This window comes from Cervus elaphus, chromosome 21 (assembly GCF_910594005.1).
Source record: "Cervus elaphus chromosome 21, mCerEla1.1, whole genome shotgun sequence".
Taxonomy (NCBI): Eukaryota; Metazoa; Chordata; class Mammalia; order Artiodactyla; family Cervidae; genus Cervus; species Cervus elaphus.
In genome coordinates this window covers 22,396,240-22,421,333 of record NC_057835.1, presented here as the reverse complement: position 1 = coordinate 22,421,333, position 25,094 = coordinate 22,396,240, and the positions used below count along the sequence as shown (strand labels likewise).

General features: G+C 38.8%; 1 non-coding gene across 1 annotated transcript; it reads left to right on the top strand.

The window, feature by feature from the left end:
• The first annotated feature begins 23,330 nt into the window (after nucleotides 1–23,330).
• On the top strand, nucleotides 23,331–23,403 carry TRNAM-CAU. Its single transcript has one exon. It is a non-coding gene; the product is annotated as a tRNA-Met (tRNA).
• Nucleotides 23,404–25,094: the final 1,691 nt, after the last annotated feature.

Sequence of the window (25,094 nt, the reverse complement as noted above, 5' to 3'; positions counted from 1 at the left end):
ACACTGTGGCTCAGATCATGAACTCCTTATTGCCAAATTCAGATGTAAATTGAAGAAAGTAGGGAAAACCACTAGACCATTCAGGTATGACCTAAACCAAATCCCTTTTGATTATACAAGTATGAGGTAAGGTTGAGGGGAAGAAGAGTAGAAAGAGACAATGGGTATCTGTTGTTCTTCACTTACCAAGATCTGTATCTCTTTTATGTCATAATATTTACAGTATTTCTTTGGGGAGCCATCCCTCTCCTGCTCCCAGCCCTTCTGAAAGGGGTATGGCTGATCTAGTCTCATAAATTGGGCAAGTGATTTAGGCTGGAGCAGCCAGTCTATCTCTTTCTCCTGGCAACAGTGGTGAATTCATGGGAAAAAACTAGCAGCCTTGGACTTTGGTTGGCATTATTTTAAAAGAGGCATCACTTCCCCTGGGGTTACTATAGGATGGGATCTGAGGCCAGAGGTGCTGGCAGTCATTCTTTTTTCTCTTTTGGAGAGGTTTCCTGCAAGTAAATCCAGCAGAGGAGAAGCTGAGCCAAAGGAAGAACTAGGAATGAATCCAGTGACATCACTGAAACACTTGGAGCTGGAGCAGGCCCTGGCTGAGGCCAATATTGAAGTTACTAAATTAACCCCGTCCTCCCTTTCTTTCTTTTTTCTTTCCCCTTTCCTTCTTTCCTTTCTTCTTTCTTTCTTCCTTCCTTTCTCCTGTTTTGTTTTTTTTTTTTTTTTGGTCTTAAGCCTCTTAAATTACGTTTTCACTTGCCACCTGAAGACTCCTAATTTTCACATAAAAATAGTTTGAGTTATTGACGGTGTTTCTTTTCAGATTAAGCTTTCAGGATTTTAGTCTGTCCTCAGACATTGAATATTTTTAAGCAAGGGAGAAACGGGATTAGAGACTTGACCTGGGAAAGCTAGCATGGAGAAGGGTTAATGAAGAGAAAGATTTAAGAAGCAAGAGTGTCAACTAGGATACTATCAAAAATTCTTTGGTAAGCAGGGGTGTGACCTTAGTCTGGAATATTGGACACAGCATGGATACAAGAGAGATTACAAAAAAGAGAATGAAGATGAGATGGTTGATTAACTGATGGCAAGCAGGAAGGACATTTTATTATTTAATATATAATATTTTCTAAACTATTAGGGTGGTGCAACTTATTATCAGAGCAGGTCTTGAACTGGCTCCCCTAGAGATAAAAAGAACATTTTAAAAAACTACAATCTAGAGGATTTAAAGGGACAGAATAGACCACTTGTTGAAACTTATTGGAGCTTGTGGTTCTATTATTTGATTATTATAACATTATGATTGCTATTGCCAGAAGCTGAGAGACTTCCTCTTTGGACTTAGGTCCTATTTATATTGCTGAATAAACATCCATTTTTTAAAAGCACAGCCGTTAATAATTTGTCCAGTTGTCCATTTATTTTCCCAAACCACCGTGTCTTCCCAGGCTGTGGGTTAATGTTATGACAGTCACTGTTAAGCTTTTAATGGCCATTTATTTATTTCTGCAATATGTTCATTTGAATGTTTTCCTTGAACATCCAGACATTTATTAGTCATTTGTTTACCGTTACACAAATTTATGGAACTGTTAAATTCACCATCTTGGTGAGCTGTCAGAGAAGAGCTATAGGCCTGGGAAGCATATTGTTTGGAATTTGTTAGAAGTTCATCCCAATACTATCAATTCTGTTTATTAGAGAACTGAGACAATGTAAGTAATCTCACACAGACATAAATATCTGACTTGAAAAACATACTTTCCTTCAGATTGAGAGACTATCACTTGGAAAAACAAAAAAACAGGCAAGCAGGGAGAAGATTGCTTGTTGTAGGAACCCATTTAGAAAATCAACAAATAGATACATGATGGAGAGTTTAATAACGTAAGACTCTGTGTATAATATTCTCTCTTGGGTGCACGTTTCAGAATGAAGAGTGAAAGGTCTTTCTGATAATTCAGTAATAATTCTTTCTTGGTTGGGTTCTTGAAGCCATTTTATACTGAAAATTCTTTCTTAGAATTGCAGTAAGTTGTTGAACTAAATTTCTCAGATATCCATGCTTAATTAAACAGTCTTTTGGAAGCAAGCAAAAGAAATAGAACTATAAACTTTTGAAGTGAGTCAGATTTATACTTGGATCCCCTCTCTGACTCTTCCTTGCTATGCAACCTCAGATAAGTGCTTTGAACTCTTGGAGCCTTGAAAGCCTCATCTGCATGATGGGGATAGTAATAGTCACTACTTAAGATAATCAGAAATACTGATACAATGCATGTGAGATGTTTGGAAGAAAGTCTATCATAGTAAAGACTTGCAGGATATTAGGTGTTAATATCATTATTATTGTCATAATTTCTCTTTAACATCTTATCAGACTAATGCCTTTGGGTTCATGATCTGTGCACTGTTTTGATTGATTTAATGCCTGAAACCTACATAGCATCAAAAGAACTTTCTCTAGCCCAGATTTAAAGCATGATGACAATTTAACTGAATTTCTGCTTTTGCTCAAGAGTTATGTTAAAGCTTCTGTTCTTAATTTAAATCCTAAAGTGGGCTTTCTCTGCTGAGATTCTGGGTACTGTGCTTTAAGGCAGTGTATTCAGAAAGCCATAGTATTTGTGTGCCTGCATACTCAGTCATTTCTATTTGTGACCCCGTGGACTGTAGCCCACCAGACTCCTCTGTCCATGGAATTTTCCAGGCAAGAACACTGGAGTGGGTTGCCATTTCTTTCTCTCAGAGATCTTCCTGACCCAGAGATTAAACCCATGTCTCCTGTATTGGAAGGCAGATTCTTTACCACTGCGCCATCTGGGAAGCCATGGGGTTGCAAGGGGTTGGACACAGCTGAGCACACACACAGGCCTGCATAGTATTTACATGGGGATATCTCACCACTGGAGGCCTCTAGGTGTATTCTGGAATGCTGGTAAACGTTCCTTCTTGGTTGAACTCCAGCCCTCACAGCTGAGCATAAGATGCTGCCCCCTGAATACTCTTCCCTCTCATTGCTCTTCTGTTCACTGCAGGCAAACTCCTTGTTCTCTTTACTAAAGAGAGAGCTACTGAACCCGACTTCAAGAATGAGCTAACACCTTTTGACCAGGACAGAACATCCAGAGTATTCTAAGATGATGAAGAGAAATGAAAATAAAAGTGATAGGATATAAGGGAATGAGATCGTCCATTGAGGTTAACATCTGACAAACTGGGACAAATGGCCTCTAATCAACATCTCAACCCAATCAACTAAAATATAGCATTCTTCTTCAAGATTCTTATCCCAACAAGAAACCATGTGTTGCGTGAAGAATGCGTCAACCTTTGTGACTTCCCTGGTGGCCCAGTGGTTAAGATTTCACCTTCCACTACAGAGGGTGTGGTTCCATCCTTGGTCAGGGAGCTAAGATCTCAGGTGCCTTGTGGCCAAAACACTAAACCTAAAACAGAAGCAATATTGTAACAAATTCAGTAAAGACTTAAAAAAAAAAAAAGTCCATGTTAAAAAAAACTTAATAAAAAAAGAATGCATCAGTCCTCAACTTTAATTTTGCATCAGAATTACCTGTGATTTTTTTTTTGAAAAATAAATTTTCCACGTCTAAAATTGATGGGTGTGGTAGGTTTGGAATGGGACCTTGGGACTTGTTTGTGTTTTATTTGTAAATCTCTGCAGATCTTTCTGGTGCAGACTGAGGACTGAGAACTTAGTGAATGATGAAGAAGTTTGGAATGAGGTGCTAATAGAGGGAGGCTAATTACCCCACAGTGGTGTTGGAGAAGATTCTTGAGAGTCCCTTGGACTGCGAGGAGATCCAACCAGCCCATCCTGAAAGAGATCAGTCCTGGGTGTTCATTGGAAGGACTGATGTTGAAGCTGAAACTCCAATACTTTGGCCACCTCATGTGAAGAGCTGACTCATTTGAAAAGACCCTGATGCTGGGAGGGGTTGGGGGCAGGAGGAGAAGGGGATGACAGAGGATGGGATGGCTGGATGGCATCACTGACTCGATGGACATGAATTTGAGTAAACTCCAGGAGATGGTGATGGACAGGGAGACCTGGCGCGCTGCGATTCATGGGGTTGCAAAGAGTCGGACACGACTGAGCGACTGAACTGAACTGAACTGAATTACCCCACAAGTTAGCCTACACTATTATAAAACAAAACTTAGGAGTGAGTGAGCTAATATACATCAGTATGGATTGTCTTCCAAGAACTCATAAGCAAATTGAAATCCATTTGGAAGCGTTTCACTAAAACTCCTATGCTGCAAATAGTGTGACTATTTTTAAACCACTGATAATGGCACAGCTAAAAGGATCTGGCCCCTCCTTACCTGGCAATTCCCCTCATCAAGTCTGATTACAAAAGGTATGGCTGGGAGAAGAGAGGCAATTCTATACTAAAAGGATTTTTTAGTGACTCAAAGTATCTATGTTCATGATAAGCAACCTCAGTATCAACTATAGACTGTTTTTAGTAGGAGTGTAATTGGACCAGAGTTCAGATACTATTTCTGAATTTTCTCATGGGGATTAATAATATTTACTTTTTAGGTATGCAATAGGGATAATAGATAAATTCTGTTGAACATCTATTGATACAGAATTCTAATACCATCTAGGGGTCCTGAATATAGTTTACTTTGTTTCCAGTAGGGGAAAACTTTTATTATCATTAATACTAAGTAAAGATACTACGCATAAAGAGGCAATAACTAGGAAAAGGTACTAGGTGTTGCCGTTGTACTAGGTACTAGATGCTAGATACTGGGTACTAGATAAAAGGTTACAGGGAGCCACCTGAACCTGCCCCATAAAATTCATCTTTCTTAACAAGGGCAAAACAGCATTCATTTTGACAGCTATGAACTTCAGTGACTTTTTTTCTAACTTGGTCAGAAACTCTAGGCATTTAGGAGATGTCACTTGTTAATGCTCTGACATTTATATCTCAGTTTTTCACTGTACATATTAAAATCTCAACAGGGAAACAAAATAGACAAGGTTACGAAGACTCAGGAGCATTTTCCAATAGAATAGTCAGAGAACTTGCCTTCTAGCTTGAACCCAAAGCAAAATGAAGTTGATCATTATCTGTATATTTATTTTACATTTAACTTTGAGCTGCTCTATCTGGGGACAAATATTCATAACCACATTAAATTGACCTTTGGATTTGGGTGACCAACTATCCCAGTTGCTCAGAATTCAGGAGGTTCATGGGATGCTGGATTTTTCAGATTTAAAACTAAGGACAGTCTTGGACAAATCAGGAAACCTTACTTGGTTGGTCACCCTATTTGTTATCCAGCTTTTATTTTAAGTTCATGAACTTAGCCTCTCCAGTAAAGTGTAATAGAACAGATAGACCCATAATTAAGAACTAACAACAATATGTGGAGTTGCTGTCCACACTCTATCCTCATCCCTATTGGGTGCTAAAGATAAGATAGAAAGACTAGGAAGGCTAACAAATTAAATTGTTTAAAAAAGGTAGGAAGTCTATATGTTATGTTAATCACAATCATTTGTATTTGGATATTAATAGAAATTGTTATACAGTGCTTACAATTTCAAAAATACTACTGTGAGGGGAAACACCTCGAAAACTATTAAGCCCATATAAACATTCTCTATTATCATGAATATGCATGTGTGCTTAGTAAGTAGCTCATGTCTGATGCTCTACAATCCATGGACTGGAGCCCACCAGGCTCATCTGTCCATGGAAGAATACTGGAGTGGGTTGTCATTTCCTACTCCAGGGGATCTTCCAACTCAAGGATCAAACCCACATCTCCCGTGTCTCCTGCCCTGGCAGGTGAATTCTTTATGACTAAGTCACCTGAGAATCCCATTATATCAATGAATTAAAAAGGAACTTGTCTATTGTGAGCATTATAGTTTTATGTTATTAATATTTAGCAAGTATCTATAGAGAATTATGGGCTTCCCTGGTAGCTCAGATGGTAAAGAATCCACCTGCAATGCAGGAGACCCAGGTTCTATACCTGGATCAGGAAGATCCCCTGGAGAAAGGCATGGCAACCCACTCTAGTATGCTTGCCCTGAAAATCTCATGAATGAAGTAGTCTGACCAGCTACAGTCCATGGGATCGCAAAGAGCTGGACACAGTTGAGCACCTAAGCACACACACATAGAGAACTGTAGGTTCACTGATTGTCCTGGTTCTAAATAGCACTATAGGGGTTATTTAACTTCCAAAGTATATGTTGATGCAGAAATCATCTGTTTCCAATATGACAGGGATCAATTTTTTAAGGAAAGGTATACAACTGACTTTGCTAGCATTATCTACAAAGGGAAGATAAAATTTTGCAGAGAAAAGATAAAGGTTAGTTGCTGAAATAAGTTTCCTTTTAATAGTTGAAGTGAAAGTGAAAAAGACATAACAAACCCCAGATGTTCCCGGAGCAGCTATGGGAGGGTTAATTTTATTATGGATTTCATAGCACTGGGAAGTGTCAATTGATTAAGAGAGCTTGCAGTTCTGAGTGTTTTAGCCAGCCACCCATCTGCTTCACAGAAGTTTGTTAACACAGCTGGAAAAGATGGAGTTGCCAAAGCTTTCTTAAGCCTTTCAAGTCTCATCTTTTTTTTTTTTTTTTTCAGTAAAAGAGCTAAAACAATTAGAATGCCTTCTCCAAGAAACTAAGTAAGCGAGAAAAAATAATAAAGTTTTTCTTTATTCCTTTGCCATGACTGAATATTATCCATATTTGTAGTACTATTAAAATATAGATACAGTTGTAGTTTTTAGCAATCCTAAATATACCTGTTAATTGCTTATCTTTTTTTTAATGAATTATTTTATGATGTTCAAAGTTACGTCATCTCAATTTAGCCAGAGGTCGTAATCCCTACACAAAAGCTTTCTCTGTGATTGAATCCTCCCCAGTGTCAGTTTCCAAATCACATCTCTTGCACATTGATTCATGCTAAGCCACTCATAGTCCTAAAATGTTGATGATCAAGAAAACACATTCTGCTACATCAAGTTCAAGGCTATATTCATTATCCTTTAAAATTCCAATTAAGAACTGCAATGCTCCTGAAACATGATTAAGAATAATGAAAAAAGAGCAAAGGGTGCTGACTGCCTGCCTAAAACTTCCCTGGTTGTTTTTAAAACAATTTGCTTAAAAAAGGGAATCGGGCAGACACGGGCTATCCTTCCTTGTCCTTAAAAGCCAAGAATAGTGCAATTCTATGTTTGTGTCTTATTTAATTATGTGTTCGTGCTTGCATTTTAACACAGCTATTGATTTATAGATGAAGAAACTGGAACTCAGAAAGTTCAAGTAAAATGGCGAAAGTCAAATGAGTGCCAGTCAATTCTAGAGGGTTGCAAAATCTGTTTCCCAATATATCAGCTTCTAGATTGAAATGGAAGAGTTCCTTCTTAGAGGTTCTAAGGCCTTTTACATGGGATAAAGTGTATCAAACACAACTTCTCTCTTTTCAAGTTTCAGTAATTATGAAATTGAAGTATGCTTGGGCGACCCTGGTGGCTCAGATGGTAAAGAATCCATCTTCAATGCAGGGGACCTGGGTTCAGTCCCTGGGTCAGGAAGATCTGGAGAAGGGAATGGCTACCCCATCCAGTATTCTTGCCTGGAGAAATATGCTTAAACTTTGTCTTTCAGTTTCTTCATAAGAAGAATTAGACTTACTAACAACTGTGTCTTTGGTACTCAACTTCTTATTTTCATTTATTCAAGAAGAATTTATTAACAACCTGTTATGTGTCAGGCACTCAGTACAACACTGGAATATCAGAGCTCAGTTCAACTGACATGACCTCTGCCCTCAACAGACAGAGTTAGAAAAGCAGTTCTCAAACGTCAGTGTCAATAAAAAATATGAGACCAATCACCTACTCAATAAAAAATGTGAGACCAGCCTCCGTCAACCATGATTCTGAAAGTCTGCAAGGATATACAGGCATCTACATTTTATTTGTCTTTCTGGTGATCTTTATGCAGAGAAATGCTGGGAAAGATATACTTTAAACAAACAACCAGATGACAAAGTATAATTATATATTGTACATATAATTACATATGTACATTGGAGGAACAGAACAAGATAATATGAAGGAGAAGAAAAGAGACATGGGACTTAGAGCAGGGATCAGAACAGGGAACTGATTTTCATCAGAGAGGGTTGGAATTAGCCAGATGGGGCCTAAATCAGAGAAATAATTCTGTTCTGTAAACAGAACAGCCAAGGGTGATAAGATTAATGCAGTTCTATAAAAATCTGGGTTATTTCTTTGAAGATATAACTGCTCTCTCTGACATATGCAAAGAAATCAAGTTTTGCACAATGAAGAAGCTGCAGTTTCCACCAGTATCAGAATAATGAAGGAGTAAGTTGTCCAACATCCATCACAGGCTACATCTGAGCTTGCTTACAGCCTTGAATGAGGCCACAGCTCCAGAATCTGACTTCAGCTCTTCCCGAAAATTTTGAGTAATATCGAAAGGCAAGATCACTTACTGTAATCCACCAAGCTCAATCCATTCTGATTCTTTTGCTACATTGGGGGACTTCCCTGATAACTACTTTCTGAGAGAGGAGCTGGGCTGATCTTCAGTTTCTATTGTGAAATGTCTTAGTTGCGTCTGACTCTTTGTGACCCCCTGGACTGTAGCTGCCAGGCTCCTCAGTCCATAGAACTCTCCACACAAGAATACTGCAGTGGGTTGCCATTCTCTTCTCCAGGAGACCTTCCTGACCCAGGAATCGAACCCGGGTCTCCCACATTGCAGGCAGATTCTTTATTGTCTGAGCCGCCAGGGAAGCTAAGAGGCCATAAACCAAATACTTAAGGACCCAGTGTGGGGTGAGCTCTCAGACTCTCAGACAAGAAAGACTGTGTGGACCTCATGAATATGATCATTTAGTGCAGCCTGGCGTGGCAGGGGGAGTTCTATGCTCTGTGGAAGACCCGTCTCTACAATATAATCAGTTTCTCTGAGGCTCCAGCCGGACTGTGTGGCCACACAGTGGTGATGTTGTCAGAGGCTTCAGTTGGCTCACTATGTTTCTGGGCTCCACACACCCCTTATATAGAGTTCATTGTGTCATAATAGTACCGTCCTGATGAAAGCATCATTTGTACAGTAGGGAACTGATAGGCCTTCATAGATAAGCCTCTTCAGTAGGCTCAGGACATATTTTGAATTTAGACACAAGGGAGAAACAGGTAACCAGGTTAACTTTATAGTTCATTTAATTCTTTCCCATACCAAGGGGGAAAAAAATGCAAAAAAAGAGGCAAATGCTTTATTTTTTCTTCATTGTTTCCCTTCCTTCTTTTAAGGCTTCACTTAAGGAAATACTCCTTTAATACTAGAACACCTATTATCCGCAAGGTGCTCAGCTGGCTCGTGGTGGTGGTGGTTTTGTCTGACTCTTGTGATCCCATGAACTGTACCCTGCCAGGCTCCTCTGTCCTCTGTCCATGGGATTTCCAGGCAAGAATACTGAAGTGGGTTGCCATTTCCTTCTCCAAGGGATCTTCCCAACCCAGGGATCAAATCAAGTCTTCTGCATTGCAGGCGGTCTCCTTCCTGCATTGCAGGCGGTCTCCTTCCTGCATTGCAGGCAGATTCTTTACCAACTGAGCTACCAGGGAAGCCCATAAATGGAAATTTAGAGTCCTAGCCCAAGTTACCCTCATCATCTAGTTGGTGAAACAACATTAATTGTTTTAAAATGAATTAAATTATTGATAGAATTTTTATATCTCAAACTCAAGAATTATTTATTATTTACTGTATATAATGCACTATTTACAATAGTAAATAGTGATTTATTATTTTAAGTCACTTATATTAGTAAAAACTGACATTGAATGCTTGTGTAATTTCTAAAAGTTCACACTGTAGATACCTCTATTTTGAAGAATAAGAGACAGAGGTCTAACAGGGAAAGAAAATTGAGTACATATTGAAACCCAGGCAGTTTGATTCTAGAGCCAGTGTTTGATCTACTTTGGTGTCCTACTGATTAAATACAAACAGAATATATAGGGAGCACTGAGGAGGAAGTTCCAAATAGGAAAAGGAGTACGTTAAGGCTGAATATTGTCACCCTGCTTATTTAACTTATATGCAGAGTACATCATGAGAAACGCTGGGCTGAAAGAAGCACAAGCTGGAATCAAGATTGCTGGGAGAAATATCAATAACCTCAGATATGCAGATGACACCACCCTTATGGCAGAAAGTGAAGAGGAACTAAAAAGCCTCTTGATGAAAGTGAATGAGGAGAGTGAAAAAGTTGGCTTAAAGCTCAACATTCAGAAAACTAAGATCATGGCATCTGGTCCCATCACTTCATGGCAAATAGGTGGGAAAACAGTGGAAACAGTGTCAGACTTTAGTTTTTGGGGCTCCAAAATCACTGAAGATGGTGACTGCAGCTATGAAATTAAAAGATGTTTACTCCTTGGAAGGAAAGTTATGACCAACCTAGACAGCATATTAAAAAGCACAGACATTACTTTGCCAACAAAGGTCCGTCTAGTCAAGGCTATGGTTTTTCCAGTGGTCATGTATGGATGTGAGAGTTGGACTATAAAGAAAACTGAGCACTGAAGAATTGATGCTTTTGAACTGTGGTGTTGGAGAAGACTCTTGAGAGCCCCTTGGACTGCAAGGAGATCCAACCAGTCCATCCTAAAGGAGATCAGTCGTGGGTGTTCATTGGAAGGACTGAGGCTGAAGCTGAAACTGAAATACTTTGGCGACCTGATGCAAAGAGTTGACTCATTGGAAAAGACCCTGACGCTGGGAGGGATTGAGGGTAGGAGGAGAAGGGGACGACAGAGGATGAGACGGCTGGGTGGCATCACCAACTCGATGGACATGAGTTTGGGTAGACTCCGGGAGTTGGTGATGGTCAGGGAGGCCTGGCGTGCTGCAATTCATGGGGTCGCAAAGAGTCAGACTGAGCGACTGAACTGAACTGAACTGAGGAAGAAGTTATTCATGCTACTGGGCTCAGTGAAGGCTTCAAAGAGTAGGTTCAGATAATTTGAGCATTAAGGCTGTAGTGGGGAACGTAGAATGGTGATACCAAGATTAGTAAATTACCCTTCTTGATTTTAAAAAACTTAGAGTGAGGGAGACATACTTCAGAAAAAGGAAACTTCTATGTTATATAGGTTCTAGGCAGAAGACTTAATAGAAAGACTCAACAGAACAGAAGATGCAATAGAAAGACATTTTCTCCCAGGATCTCCTTTAATTATGGAGCGAAATCTTTAAGCCCCCTCTTCCCCATCTACCCTCTCTACCCCTCATCCCTGCCGCCAAGCTTCCCCCTTAGTTTCTATCAAGCAGGGTTGTCCACATGGCATTCACCAAATGACTCACTGATCTAATCAGATGGCCCATGATTGAAATAGAATGATCATGCTTCAGTTCAGCTCCTGAGCAAGTGATTCAACTATGAGTGCCAGGGAAAATAGCTATGTGATCTATATTGGCTGTCTGCCAATAGGGAAGAAGACAGGGTGTAAATCTAACTGGTAACTAATGGTTGTGTCACACTGAAACTCTGATATGGGTCAAACAGTCTTATAAAGAGATGTGTGACCTACTGTAAAATGGACATGAATGCTGAAAATCATGGGGAAATTCCTATAGATTTCTGAGAGTTTTGTTTATTATATAGTTCAGAGGATAAAAAGATGATGGGAAGGGCACTGCTAAATGAAAGGGGAAATAATTATAAAAATGACATTTAAATAGATAGGCTAATGTTTATATAGCGCTGATCTTGTGCCACACTTAGAACGTCATGTATGTACGTGCATGTGTATGTGGGAGGTCGCTTTAGGCATGTCCGACTCTTTGCGACCCTATGGACTGTAGCTTGCTGGGCTCCTCTGTCCATGGGATTCTCCAGGCAAGAATATTGGGGTGGGTTGCCATGCCCTCCTCCAGGGGGTCTTCCTAACCCAGAGGTCGAACCGGTACTTCTAGTGTCTCCTGCTTTGTAGGTGGATTCTTTACCACTGAGCCCCTGGGGAAGCCCTTATATATGTATACACACACATATGTATTTTGTGTGGATACTATTTATAATATATGTGTTATTTTAGTTCACCCATGCCATCTCTATGAGATAGGTATTATTGTTATCCCATTTCAGGGCCTAAGCACAATGAGGTTAAGCAACTGTCCAAAGTCACATTACACACAAGAAGTAGCAGTTACATTAGAACAGTTTGCCATTATGCTATATGATACAGCTGAGAAACATGCCAATGCCTATTTTTAAGCAATATATAAAAAGCCAGATTCCAGTCATTTAATAAATAAAGCTAAATTCATTCTATTTTAGTTGAATTCCATTTACATATTCTTACAAAGGTTGCTGAGCACATTTGCTGATAAAAGAAAAATATATTAAGATTTTGTCCAAAGTAATGTTCAACACCAAGTCTAGACTGCTACATTTTAGAGCTTATTCCTTTGTTAAATGTTCTTTATAACTTTATCTAAGACCAAGATTCAACCCAAGAGAAAGGATTCTTTACTCCTATTTTGACTCTGAGAAGGGGTAGAAGGCAGATGGGCAGGAATAGTTTTAGAATGTGGGCAAGTATTCTTAGTCTAGAGACACGTCCAAAACCTGATGTTCTTATGGGGAAGTTAAATAAAAACAGATCTGTCCAGTTCTCTGCCCAATGTGTCACATTTCTGCAGTTCTTTAGAGTTTATTTTAGGCTCTAAGATACACCATTAACTGACCCAGTCACCTGTCCCCCCACAGTCAGTATTTGTAACTTAAATAGGTATTAAGAGAATGGGAACATTACACATGGACATTTTTTAGCTGATGCAAAAGTGAGTGCATGTTTTTTAAAACAAAATATATGAGAGAAAATGATCAAATGGTAATCATTTAAAATTTCAGATTGTGTGACTAGGAATGATTTTTCTTTTTGAGTGTTTTATAGTTTGTCTGTGTTAGTATATGTTGATACTAACAAAAGCAATTTCACATTTGTAGAAGTACCTGTCAATTGGAGAGAATTTATAGGTGGCTCTTTCTGTGTGCTTGCTATTTTTTCCAGGTGTTGTGCTTTAACTGTCTTATGTCATCTGAATGAATGGTGTTGACATGACCAGCGTCCTAGAGTCTTATCTTCAGTCAGTCAGTTCAGTCACTCAGTCATATCTGATTCTGCAACTCCATGAACTGCAGCATGCCAGGCTTCCCTGTCCATCACCAACTCCCGGAGCCTGCTCAAACTCATGTCCATAGAGTCGGTGACACCATCAAAACATCTCATCCTCTGTCGTCCCTTTTCCTCCTGCCTTCAATCTTTCCCAGCATCAGGGTCTTTCCAAATGAGTCAGTTCTTCACATCAGGTGGCCAAAGTGTGGGAGTTTCAGCTTCAGCATCAGTCCTTCCAATGAATATTCAGGACTGATTTCCTTTAAGATGGACTGGTTGGATCTCCTTGCAGTCCAAGGGACTTTCAAGAGTCTTCTCCAACACCATAGTTCAAAAGCATCAATTCTTTGGCTCTCACTTTTCTTTATAATCCAACTCTCACATCCAAACATGACTACTGGAAAAACCATAGCTTTGACTATACAGACTTTTGTTAGCATAGTAATGTCTCTGCTTTTCAATATGCTGTCTAGATTGGTCATCACTTTTCTTCCAAGGAGCAAGCGTATGTTAATTTCATGGCTGCAGTCACCATCTGCAGTTATTTTGGAGCCCAAGAGAATAAACCCTGTCACTGTTTCCACTGTTTCCCCATCTATCTGCCATGAGGTGATGGGACCGGATGCCATGATCTTTGTCTTTTGCATGCTGAGTTTTAAGCCAACTTTTTCACTCTCCTCTTTCACCTTCATCAAGAGGCTCTTTATTTCCTCTTTACTTTCTGCTGTAAGTGTGATGTCATCTGCATATCTGAAGTTATTGATGTTTCCTCAATATCAATAACCTTTGGTTAACATAAGCATACATAATGGCCTGCCTCAAGGAGATAATCTTACCCTGCCCACCTGTGAAGGGCTGTGACATTCTTGAATTGTTTGTGTAGCAAATGGTAAGCACCCAGTGCCCCTGTCTGCTGCTCACCAGCAAGGCCCAAAAATTCACATTTGTGGAGGCTGGAATCTCAGATAGATGTGACATCTTTGTTGATATGAGAGGAGGTGTTCCATTTCACACCACACATGAAATGACTGTAAGCAAGTGGGACTAACACATCCCCCTATCTGAGACTTGCCATTCTAAGAGATGTTTGCAGGTCTTTTTGCTTTGTTTCCTCACCTCCCACTCTACCCCATCTCTGATTCATAAAAGGACCTGGCAACCAGGCCCCAACAAGATGGTTATTTTGAGGTGCTAGCCTGCCATCCTCTCAGTCAGCTGGCTCCTGAATAAAGTCCCTTCCTAGTCCCAACACCTCATCTCAGATTCATTGACTTAGTGTGCGGTGAGAAGAGTGAGCTTGGACTTGTTAACAGAAGGTTGATATCAAACAATCAGGATATGTATCATGTAATATGCTAAAAATATTACCTTCTTATCTTTTCTAATTTCACCAACATTCTTGAAAGTTATTATCAACGGTAATACTACAGTTTGAGAAACTGAAATTCACAATGGCCAAATAATTTGTATAGATTCTGGTCCCTGGAAATTGGCAAAGTCAAGATCCAAACTGAAGTATATCTGAATTCAAAATCAAACTTGTTCATAAATAAAACCTTAATATTTTTGGCTGTAAATTCAGGGATTCAAGTGCCTTTCCTAGTCTCTTACTTGAATTCACTTCTTTAGCTAGCCTGAGTTACTGTTAACTGAGTTCCACTATCTCTCCTGGTTGGAAATCCCTGTCTTCTTTCCAGTGATTAAATATCTTTATATCATCTCTCCAAGCCCAACTCAAATTATTTCCTTTTTGAAACCTTCCAGAGTGTACCAAATGATAGGATTCTCTCCTTTTTCCCCAAATCCTTTACTTAGATTTCTCCTTTAGCACTCACTGTAAAGCTGCCTTGTAATGCTGTGGATCTGACGGATCACCAGCAGATACGAAAAATAGAACCAAGATAGGGCAAAGAAATTGGTTATGATAACATATCTAGCATGAAGTACAGATGGATTTCAAACCATTGCATGATCAGAAATCTTTTCATGACACAAATTTTAATGGTAGTGGTACTCTGGTAACATTTTACCTAGTTATCTGATATGTAAAGAAGCCAAGCCATTGTTTGAATGAAAGTTATAGAAGAATAGGAAATTAGCACTCAGTGGGAGACTTTGAAATCTTGTGAGCAATAAAGTAACATGAAAGGAAATATGACATATGTAGATGTAGAATATATCTCAAACCAAGATACTTCTCATTTTCCAATCAAGAGATACTTGAAGCTTTGTCTCTGTTTGGCTGACACTTTTTAGGTTTTATTTTCTAAACACTGAGAATCACAGGGTCCTTGTTAGTGGATATTTGAACTGGTCTCTCTCCAGTTTTCCTCGTACCTTCTGTGATGAAGTGGCCGTGAATGTAAGTGTAAGCTTCAGAATTTTTGAAAAGAGCAAGTTCATTGCTGCATTTCTAATGAGCCAACTCTTGAAAATGGAATACACCAGTTTCTTTCTTCCATATCCTACTTGTCCTGCTTCAGATATATACAAGGCAAGTAGACATCATCTTAACATTCATTCAGTTCAACAGTGGAAAACCAGCAATGTGGCATTTTAGAAGCTAAGTTGTTGTTATTGTTCCACACAAGATCTGGGCATTAAAAAGTCTCTAAGTCCTGTCTCAAAGGCTCTTGTCAACATAGCAAAAAAGATTCTAAATCAATAAAGAACTTCAGGGAGCTTTTGGAAATACTCATTTAAAAGGTTCCATTTTTCAGAACAGATTTACTGCACACTATTGATGGGAAAAAATGAGTTTGTCCTTCTAAACATTTTCAGTTTGAAAAAAATGATTTTTAAATTAAGGCCAGACACAAAATAACAAGTTTCTTTCTCTCTTTTTTTTTTCCTTCTTTGATTCTTGCTTTTATTCTCATTACAAAAAATATTGAAAATCTCATGAAAAAACATCTGCTGAAAAAAGTGAGAAAAAGAAATATGTACATACACATCTAAGGAAATTTTATATTCTGTATAGTATATAATAAGTTCAATTTTCAGTAAAAGGGAGATTTTTGGTTTCATGGATTAATCTCTGCTTCATGCCAGTTCTTCTAGGAATAAATTAGCTGATAATAGTAGTAAGAATGATGATCACAATTTCTATCTATGAAGTGTCTACTGGGTTTCAGACATTGTATTATATACATGTGTCATTTATCTTAATTATAACATCTATCCAATAATGTAAGCATTGCCATTCCATTGTTCATATGAAGAAACACGAGGCTCAAAAAGATTAAGTAGCTTTTCTTTTTTTAATTTTTTTCCCATTTATTTTTATTAGTTGGAGGCTAATTACTTCACAATATTGTAGTGGTTTTTGCCATACATTGACATGAATCAGCCATGGATTTACATGTGTTCCCCATCCCGATCCCCCCTCCCTTAAGTAGCTTTTCGAAGATCACTTACTTTAAAAAACCACAACCACCAACATCAAAATGACAGATAGAATTTAAACCCAGCTCTTTGTAACGAATATCTCATGGTCCTAAGTCTCACATACACTTTCTAACATGACTGTAAAGCACTGTACTAGATTATCATTGAGAATATATGCATGTATATAAAAATATATAAAATAAATATAATTTATGTAATAATTTATTATAGATATTGCCTTACTCTCTAATATCATGTAATGAATAGGCCAATGACTAATTACAGCAGGTATCTAGAAAGAATGGGATGTATATATCCTCCCAAGTGTTATGACAGTTCAAAGAAGAATAAACTCAATATAGGTTGAAAAAACCAAGGGTTCACGGTTTTTCAAGGTTTCATGAAAAAAGTGAGGTTTAAACTAGCTTCTGTTGGATGCATATGTCCTGAATGGGAACAAAAGGGAGGTTGTTTGTTTGCTTGTGGCAAGGGAGCAGGAATTGGATAGAGCGTGGCATCGTGGAATCAAGAGTAAGAACTATGGAGGAAGGAAGGGAGTGGTGAGTAAAGAGGTAACCCTGACACTCTATTTGTTCAGTAATAATAAGTGCTATTCACTGGAAGGACTGATGCTGAAGCTGTAACTCCAATACTTTGGCCACCTGATTTGAAGAACTGACTCATTGGAAAAGACCCTGATGCTGGGAAAGATTGAAGGCAGGAGGAAGAGGGGATGACAGAGGATGAGATGGTTGGATGACATCACTGACTCGATGGACATGAGTTTGAGCATTTGAGCAAGTGATGGACAGGGAAGCCTGGTGTGCTGCAGTCCGTGGGGTCGCAGAGTCAGACACGACTGAGAGACTGAACTGAACTGAACGGATCATTAGGTGAGTGTCAAATGATGTGCTGATTGTCGTATATTCAATTAACATTCACGTATTAAGTAAGTATTAATTATTTGCCTATCTTTATTTTGAGAAAATGGGGCATAGAGGAAAAGTAACTTGTTCAAGGTACACCATAAAGCCATAATAAAGCCCAAGTCTTTTGACTTACATACTCGGATTCTCACCATTCTGTCAGGATATATGGTCTGGGATATTGTGATGTTTACTCAGAGATGAAAAATTATCTCTAAGATTGAGTTTAAAGTGAGTATAATATAGAGTAGAAGAGAGAAAAGATATCCTTTGTTTTGGCTATGCAGAAAACATTGTTGAGTGCCTTGAAAGGTAGGGCAGTAGGCAGAAGTCCGAGAAAACCGAGGCAGGCTCCGTGACCTCAAAGAGGTTCTAATCTGTTGTGGTAGGTGAGACCTATAAACTAATAGTGAGCATACAATGTATTACATGATATATATCTTTGAAGAGGTAAAAATAGACAAAAAGAAAAATAGATAGATCTTTTTCAAGTAATGGAAGCAAATCAGAGAATTCATGGAAATGGTGGAGTCAAATATGCGTAGAATCCTTACAGGATACAGAGAATCAGCAACTGAGCCTCTGTTACACAATGGCTAGTGTGAGGGCTTCCCTGGTGGTTCAGTAGTAAAGAACCTGCCTGCCAATGAAGGAGACTTGGGTTTGATCCTTGGGTTGGGAAGACCCCCTGGAGAGGGAAATGGCAACCCACTCCAGTATTCTTGTCTGGGAAATCCCATGGACAGGGAAGCTTGACAGGTTACAGTCCATGGGGTTGCAAAAGAATCAGACTAAACAACTACAGCAAGCCAGTGTGAACTCAGAAATATGGAAAAAAATTGACCATTCATGGTCTGATTTGACTAGTGTACAAACACATAGAAGGTTGTAATGGGAATGAAGATAGGAAAGTTAATGAGATCTGGTTGGGGAGTCTTGATGTCAAAATAATAGTTCAGACTTTTCTTTGTAAACAATGGGGAGTCACTGAGGACTAAAGAGTTTAGAATATAAACTTTACAAATGAGATTTTTCTGACTTTTCAATCCTTGCCTGCCATATATTTGCTCTTAATATTTGATGAAATAATCAATGAACTGCCATCACATAGTCAAGGTTATGTTTTAGGAAGGCAGTAATGTATAAAATAAGTTATAAATGGGAAAGGCTAGAGAAAAGGAAACCAGCTAGGAGGCTGTTGTGTTCAACCAGTAAAGAAAATGTGGGAATTTCAGCTAGGTTTCTGGCAGTAGGAATAGAATTCAAGGGAAAGACATGAGAATCGCCATTAATGAAGCATGGTCAACACGTGTTGACTCATAGGCTATTTGTAGAAAAGCAGAAAATGAGTTAGACATGTTGGCTCACAGGATATTTGTAGAAAAGCAGAAAATGGGTTAGCCATGGAACTCAAACTTTGAACCTAGTAAGAAAATAAGACACATAAAAGGAAATATCTGATTCAGAAGTTGGAGTTGATTTGTTCATATATTCAAAGAATAGTGTGCCAGAGAGAAGGAAATGGCAACCCTATTCAATGGCATCCACTATTCTTGCCTGTAGAATCCCATGGACAGGGGAGCCTGGTGGGCTACAGTCCATGGAGTCGCAAAGAATCTAACATGACTAAGCAACTAACACACACACATTATGTGCCAGAAAGTTTTCTAAGACACTTGATATACAGCAGACACAAAATAGACAAAACCCCTGCTCTCCATGAGTTTACGTTCTCTAACAGGTGGGAAGAGGGTAGAATATAAAAAAAAATAGATAATAATTGAACTATTTAGTATATTTAAGAGTTATGAAAAAGGGCATGATAAGGGGATTTGGGGTGAGTGGCAAGAAATAGTCACTTTAGTCAAGGTAGTAAGGGTCGGCATTAGGTGAAGGGGATGCCTGAGGAAAGAACAGGGGAGTAAAAAGTTTAGATATCTGAGATCTGGGAAAGAGAGACCCTAGAAATCATTTGCTTTAAGGTGGTAATAGATGGAATGTGAAACGACAAGGAAAAAAAACTCTCTTTTTTCTATCTGAAGACTGAGGGTAGCACTTTGGGGACCATCTACATTTAATGGCTAAAAAAATGCCAGTATAATCAGGATGTAACAAATGGAAAAGCTTTAGACTCATTTAGAGATGAACATACTAGACTATTTTATCTGATTTAAAACATCTCCCTGCCTAGAAATTAAGCCCAGCTTAATTAAAAGCATTTTTTTAAAAGGTTAAAAGGAAAAAAAGCCCAGATCTTTTAAAGTAATCCAGTAATCCAGTTTCTCCATAAGCCTAAAAGGAAGAACTGGTTGTCATATATGATGAGCCTTCTATGACCCTTTCAATTCTCATATAATAGAAAAGGCCAGAGGACAAAACTCCAGTTGTAAATATAATTTGAGATGAATTTTCCAGTTTTGCTCTATTCTTTCTTATATCTACCGGTACACCAATAATGGAACTTGGCACATAGAAGATTCTCTATGCATGTCAGCTGAAGTAAAATTAAGCTAACCAATATTTGATTTGGGGGGTGGTGAAGTATTGATGATGAGGCTATGCAACCACTACTTAGCAGAACATACTTGAGTGATGCTGTACCGGATTTGACTTAGGGACTCAACCCAGGGTGGACACCATCTGCTGATTCCAGAACTGGAATGAGCTTCCCACACTGAGCAGAGTCCTCAGAAGGTCATGGGGTTCAGTTCCCTTCCTCTAGGCATTTGAAATCTAAAACATCAAAGCTAGTGATTGCATGTTCTCTTTCATTAGAGTAGATTCTAAAATATCTTATACATTTTAGACCATCTTTTATTTTGAACCAAGCCTCTCTTGATGAAACTGAAGTTTATTTTCAACTACTCTTATTGTGTGTTCCAGCATGTAAGAGATTCTAACATTTACATAGCTTTTTTTTTTTTTAAACAAGCTTATCAGTTTGTTCTCCAAAGAAACCATCCTCTGCTTGTACATTGCAGTTCATGAAATGCTGCACTTTCAGAACAGATTTGCTTACAGTAGACAATCTTTAATTTTTAAAGATTTTCAAGAATTCTATAGCTAGATGTATATACTTCAGATTTAATATCTTAGAAACTTTCCCTCTTGATTCTTTCGCAGGTGAGCCAAAGAGAGCAGTAGGATCTGGGTTCTATATAAAATGAAGAGGGGGGTGAAAAAAAGAAAAACTGCCCCTGATTTTTTTTTTTTAACTGAGATTTAAAAGGTTTCACCAAATGTTTTCTCTGTTCAGATAAGGGAGCCAAAGGCTACGACAGCAGCTTGTCTGGATTAGAAGGTTGATTGTTTGCACTCTTGTTTAGTTTCGTTCCTTAATGCGGACCAGGATGTCAGGGGTCTTCTGTGAGAGCAGCTGAGGAGAGCAGAGACACAGGGTGGGGTCTCGGGAAGACTGATGTGAGGTATGTGTGGGGGCAGAGGCGGGAGGGGGAGGGAAACAGAGATCAAAGAATCATCCAGAGCTCCTCAGCCTTCCACAGCAGAAAAGCCTTTGGCAACTCTTTGATGTCCAATTTGCCCTCTGCCCCCATTCAGAAGTGTGTCGAGGGACCTGAGTGAGAACGGATTCAGCAGGGCCATTTTATAGGTCTGTGAGGCAGATAGCATCTTTCCCGTACCTTCTAAAGGAGACGGGCAGAAGAAAATAATTGCTGTAATTCCTGACCTACAGAAGCTTACACTCTAGTTCAACAGACAAAACCTTGAGTGCCTTGACCGGTCAACTTTGCCAAGTTTGCCTTCACAAACAACGGAAACTTTTGATTGTGTCATGGTTGTGATTTTTATCCTTAACATGATCGTTTGATAAATCTGTTCTTCTCAGGAATAAAAAAAGCACCTGAACACAATGTCGTCCTTTTGTCTGGTAGGGTGTCTTTTCTCAGTCACATCCCTTTATTGACTCTCTTTTCTCTCCCTCTAATCTATTTCTGGTGTTTTATATTTTGTATTCAAAGCAGCTGTGTTTTACACAATGTTATGGCCATCTATGGTTATCTGGTTTTTTTTTTTCTTTTCGGCTAACAGAAAAATTGTCTTACCTGCCCTCTGGACAACATAGGCTTTGGTAACTTTTCAGAGCTTTTTTTTTTTTTTTTTTTTTTGATAGAAGGAAAATTGCTTTTACAGAATTTTGTTGTTTTCTGTCAAACATCAACATGAATCAGCCATAGGTGGACATAAGTCCCCTCCTCTTTTGCCTCCATCCCATCTCCTTCCCATCCCACCCCTGTAGGTTGACACAGAGCCCCTGTTTGAGTTCCCTGAGACATACAGCACATTTCCATTGGCTGTCCCTTTTACACAGGGTAATGTAAGTTTCCATGTTACTCTCTTCATGCATCTCACCCTCCCTTTCCCTCTCCACGTGTCCATAAGTCTGTTCTCTATGTCTGTTTCTCCATTGCTTTTCAGAGCTCTTGAAAGGATTATTGTGAGTAAATATGGAACTGATATCTTAAAAATGACAACTCTGGTAGCTGCTGATTAAAAGTTGAACAATTAATGCCCTGTTTCCTAAAGTTAAACTAATCTTGAAGAGGTATAGATATGCAAATTAAATAAGTAATGTGTAGTTGTTTTTTAAAATCAATGTCCTTTTTCCTTGAAGTTAACTTTGCATTGTGTTTAGATCTAACACACAAATGGCCCTACAGAGATATTAAAAATAAACTCCCTCACTCCACCCAGGTCTGCCAGCCTGTGTTTCTTTGTTCTGGCTGCTTAGATTTGCACCTAGTTGATTCTTTCACCTACTAGGACTGAAAATAGTCTCTTTTCATCATAACTAGTCAGTAGGGAAAGTGGAGATTTGCATGGAAAAATCATTCAAAACTACTAACAGCTTTAGAAGGTTGCAGAAATCACCCTGTGTGACCTTCTCGGAATGGCAGGTGTTCAGCTGGAACCATGGTAGCAATGCATGTTACGGGTCTTCAAGAAAATGCTGTTGTTTGCCAGAACAAAATGCAGCTATATTCTTCTCAGTTAAATTATATTAAATGTCAGGACAATAAGCAACATTTTGCAGTCCACCCTCTTCCAAAATATTCCTACCATTTCCTTCATCCTTTCCTGGATCTTTAAGGGCAAGGGGCTTAATAGAAGAGAAAGTGAAAGTCACGTCTGACTTTTTGCAACCCAATGGACTATACAGTCATGGAATTTTCTAGGCCAGAATACTGAAGTGGCTAGCCTTTCTTCCCAACCCAGGGATCAAACCCAGGTCTCCCACACTGCAGGCAGATTCTTTACCAGCTGAGCCACAACAGAAGCCCTAATATAAGAGAACAGCCACATAAAGACAGGGCTTCCCAGGTGGCTCAGTGGTAAAGAATGCTCCTGCATTGGCCATAGGAGACACAGGTTCAATCCCTGGGTCAGGAAGATCCCTTGCAGGAGGAAATGGCAACCCACTTCAGTATTCTTGCCTGGCAACCCACTTCATTATTCTTGCCTGGAGAATTCCAAGCGGGCCACCATCCATAGGGTCCCAAGAGTTGGACTTAACTGAGCACACATATAAAAACACTGGTTAACTTTATCTTGGTATATTGTGTCTCTACACTAGAAAATTCTGTATAATTAAAGCAGCTTCAATTTTGAAAAACACTTTGAGCCAATTGTTGAAATGTACTTTGAAAGCAATAAAAAAAATTGATAATTCTAATAGTCTACCAGTTTTCGGGCTTCAAAGGAAAATGCCTGTTTGTGAGGAGTGTCCACAGAGTATTCTACTTCTAACTTGCCTCCTTAGCGCAGTAGGCAGCGCATCAGTCTCATAATCTGAAGGTCCTGAGTTCAAACCTCAGAGGGGGCAGTTGTGTTTTGCCTTCATCACTTTCTAAGAGAATGTTCAGAATAATTTTCTTTCAGCGATTTTACATTCCTCTTAGTAACTTTACTTGTTTTGACAAATATTAGTTAATAATATTGAAAATGAAAGTGAAGAGGTAGACAATATCAAAGGAGAAGCCAGCTGAATGTTGCAATTATAGTATCAATAGATTTTCAAAATTTATGTCATACATTTCATTAAAGACATCATCTCATAAAGGAAATGCTCCATGGATTGAGATTATAAAATATAAATTGGACATAAAACTAAATATCTTTTATGGGAGAAACTGGTTGTAAAACAAGATAAATATACTTAAAAAAAAAAAATCTTTGTAAGAAAAGCCTGTGGAGGGAATGCACTCCTCTGACACCAGGAAGGGTACTAGTGGTTTAGAAACGTGTATGTGGGTATTTTAAGGGGATGTTTTTGAACCTTTGGGAACACATGCTGACCAAGAAGAAATCTGTGTGTACGTGTCTTTATGGGTGTTTGAGAGAGTGGGAGAGCAGGCAGCGACCTGGTAGGTTTCAATGTGCGTTCAATTTCAAACACAGAAACTGGGCCAAGTGGCCAATATGCTTAGATATGCATTAGGATTAGCATAAGCAATCATTCTCAGGCTTTTAAGAAATGGAGCTGTCTTTAAAAAGGAATGTTGGGCAATCAGTAAAAATAATCAAAGGAATGTGCAAAAGCTTCCTCTCTGTCCCAACACTTTCACCCAATCATCAGGCATTCTTTTTGCCCCATTATTCTGGTTTGAAGAGTTGCAGAATAGGTTGAAGAGAAATGGAGTGTTCTAGAAAAATGTGAGTGGAGTCTGAGGATTAGGAGGTGGAATTAATTAATCGTATATTTTTCTTTCTTTAAAAAAGTGATTGAGTTGGAGGTCCATCTCAGTAGTGGTCATAGTTTGGGATATTTCTGAAGAGCCCTTGTATGATGATAGTGAATTTAATTGCCTCCAATTAAAATAAATTTTAAAAAATTAAAAATAAATAAAACAAAACTGAGTGTTTAAACATTTTATGTCAAGGAAATCAAAACAATAATATCCAAAACAATGGAACAGAAAAAAACAATCCTAGTAGAAGACCCTAAAATTGCCCCTTGTATTTCCTGGGAAAAATAGCATGTGGGCGGGACTTGGAAAGCCAGCAGAGAACAGATGCATCAAAGTCTGGGTTACATTACACTAATCTCTTAAGAGTCTTTTATCTAATCTCTTTCTGGCTATTCTTAAGTGCCAGGGATATGATTGCCACTATATAAATATCAGAGATTATCTAAACTCCTCAGGAGAAATCCATCTAATAGACATCAAAACCAGTCAAGGCATTGTGGGTCCTCAGTCTTTCCTTGGCAGAAATGAACACAAAGGCAAATCAAATCTCTCCTTCACAAAGGACCAACTTCTACATACTTGCATATTACTTTTACTTCCTGCATCTATAAAAGCATTTTTGAATGTAGATCCTCTAAAAGCAAAGAACAGTAGAGAGTGTTTATCAACTCCTGAGGTAAAGAGGCATGCAAATTAACCGTAATCTACAGGCCTAGTCGCACATCCGACTTTGTGACTCCATGGACTGTAGCCCACCAGGGTCTTCTGTCTATGGGATTTCCCAGGCAAGAATTCTGTATTGCGTTGCCATTTCCTTCTCCAGGGG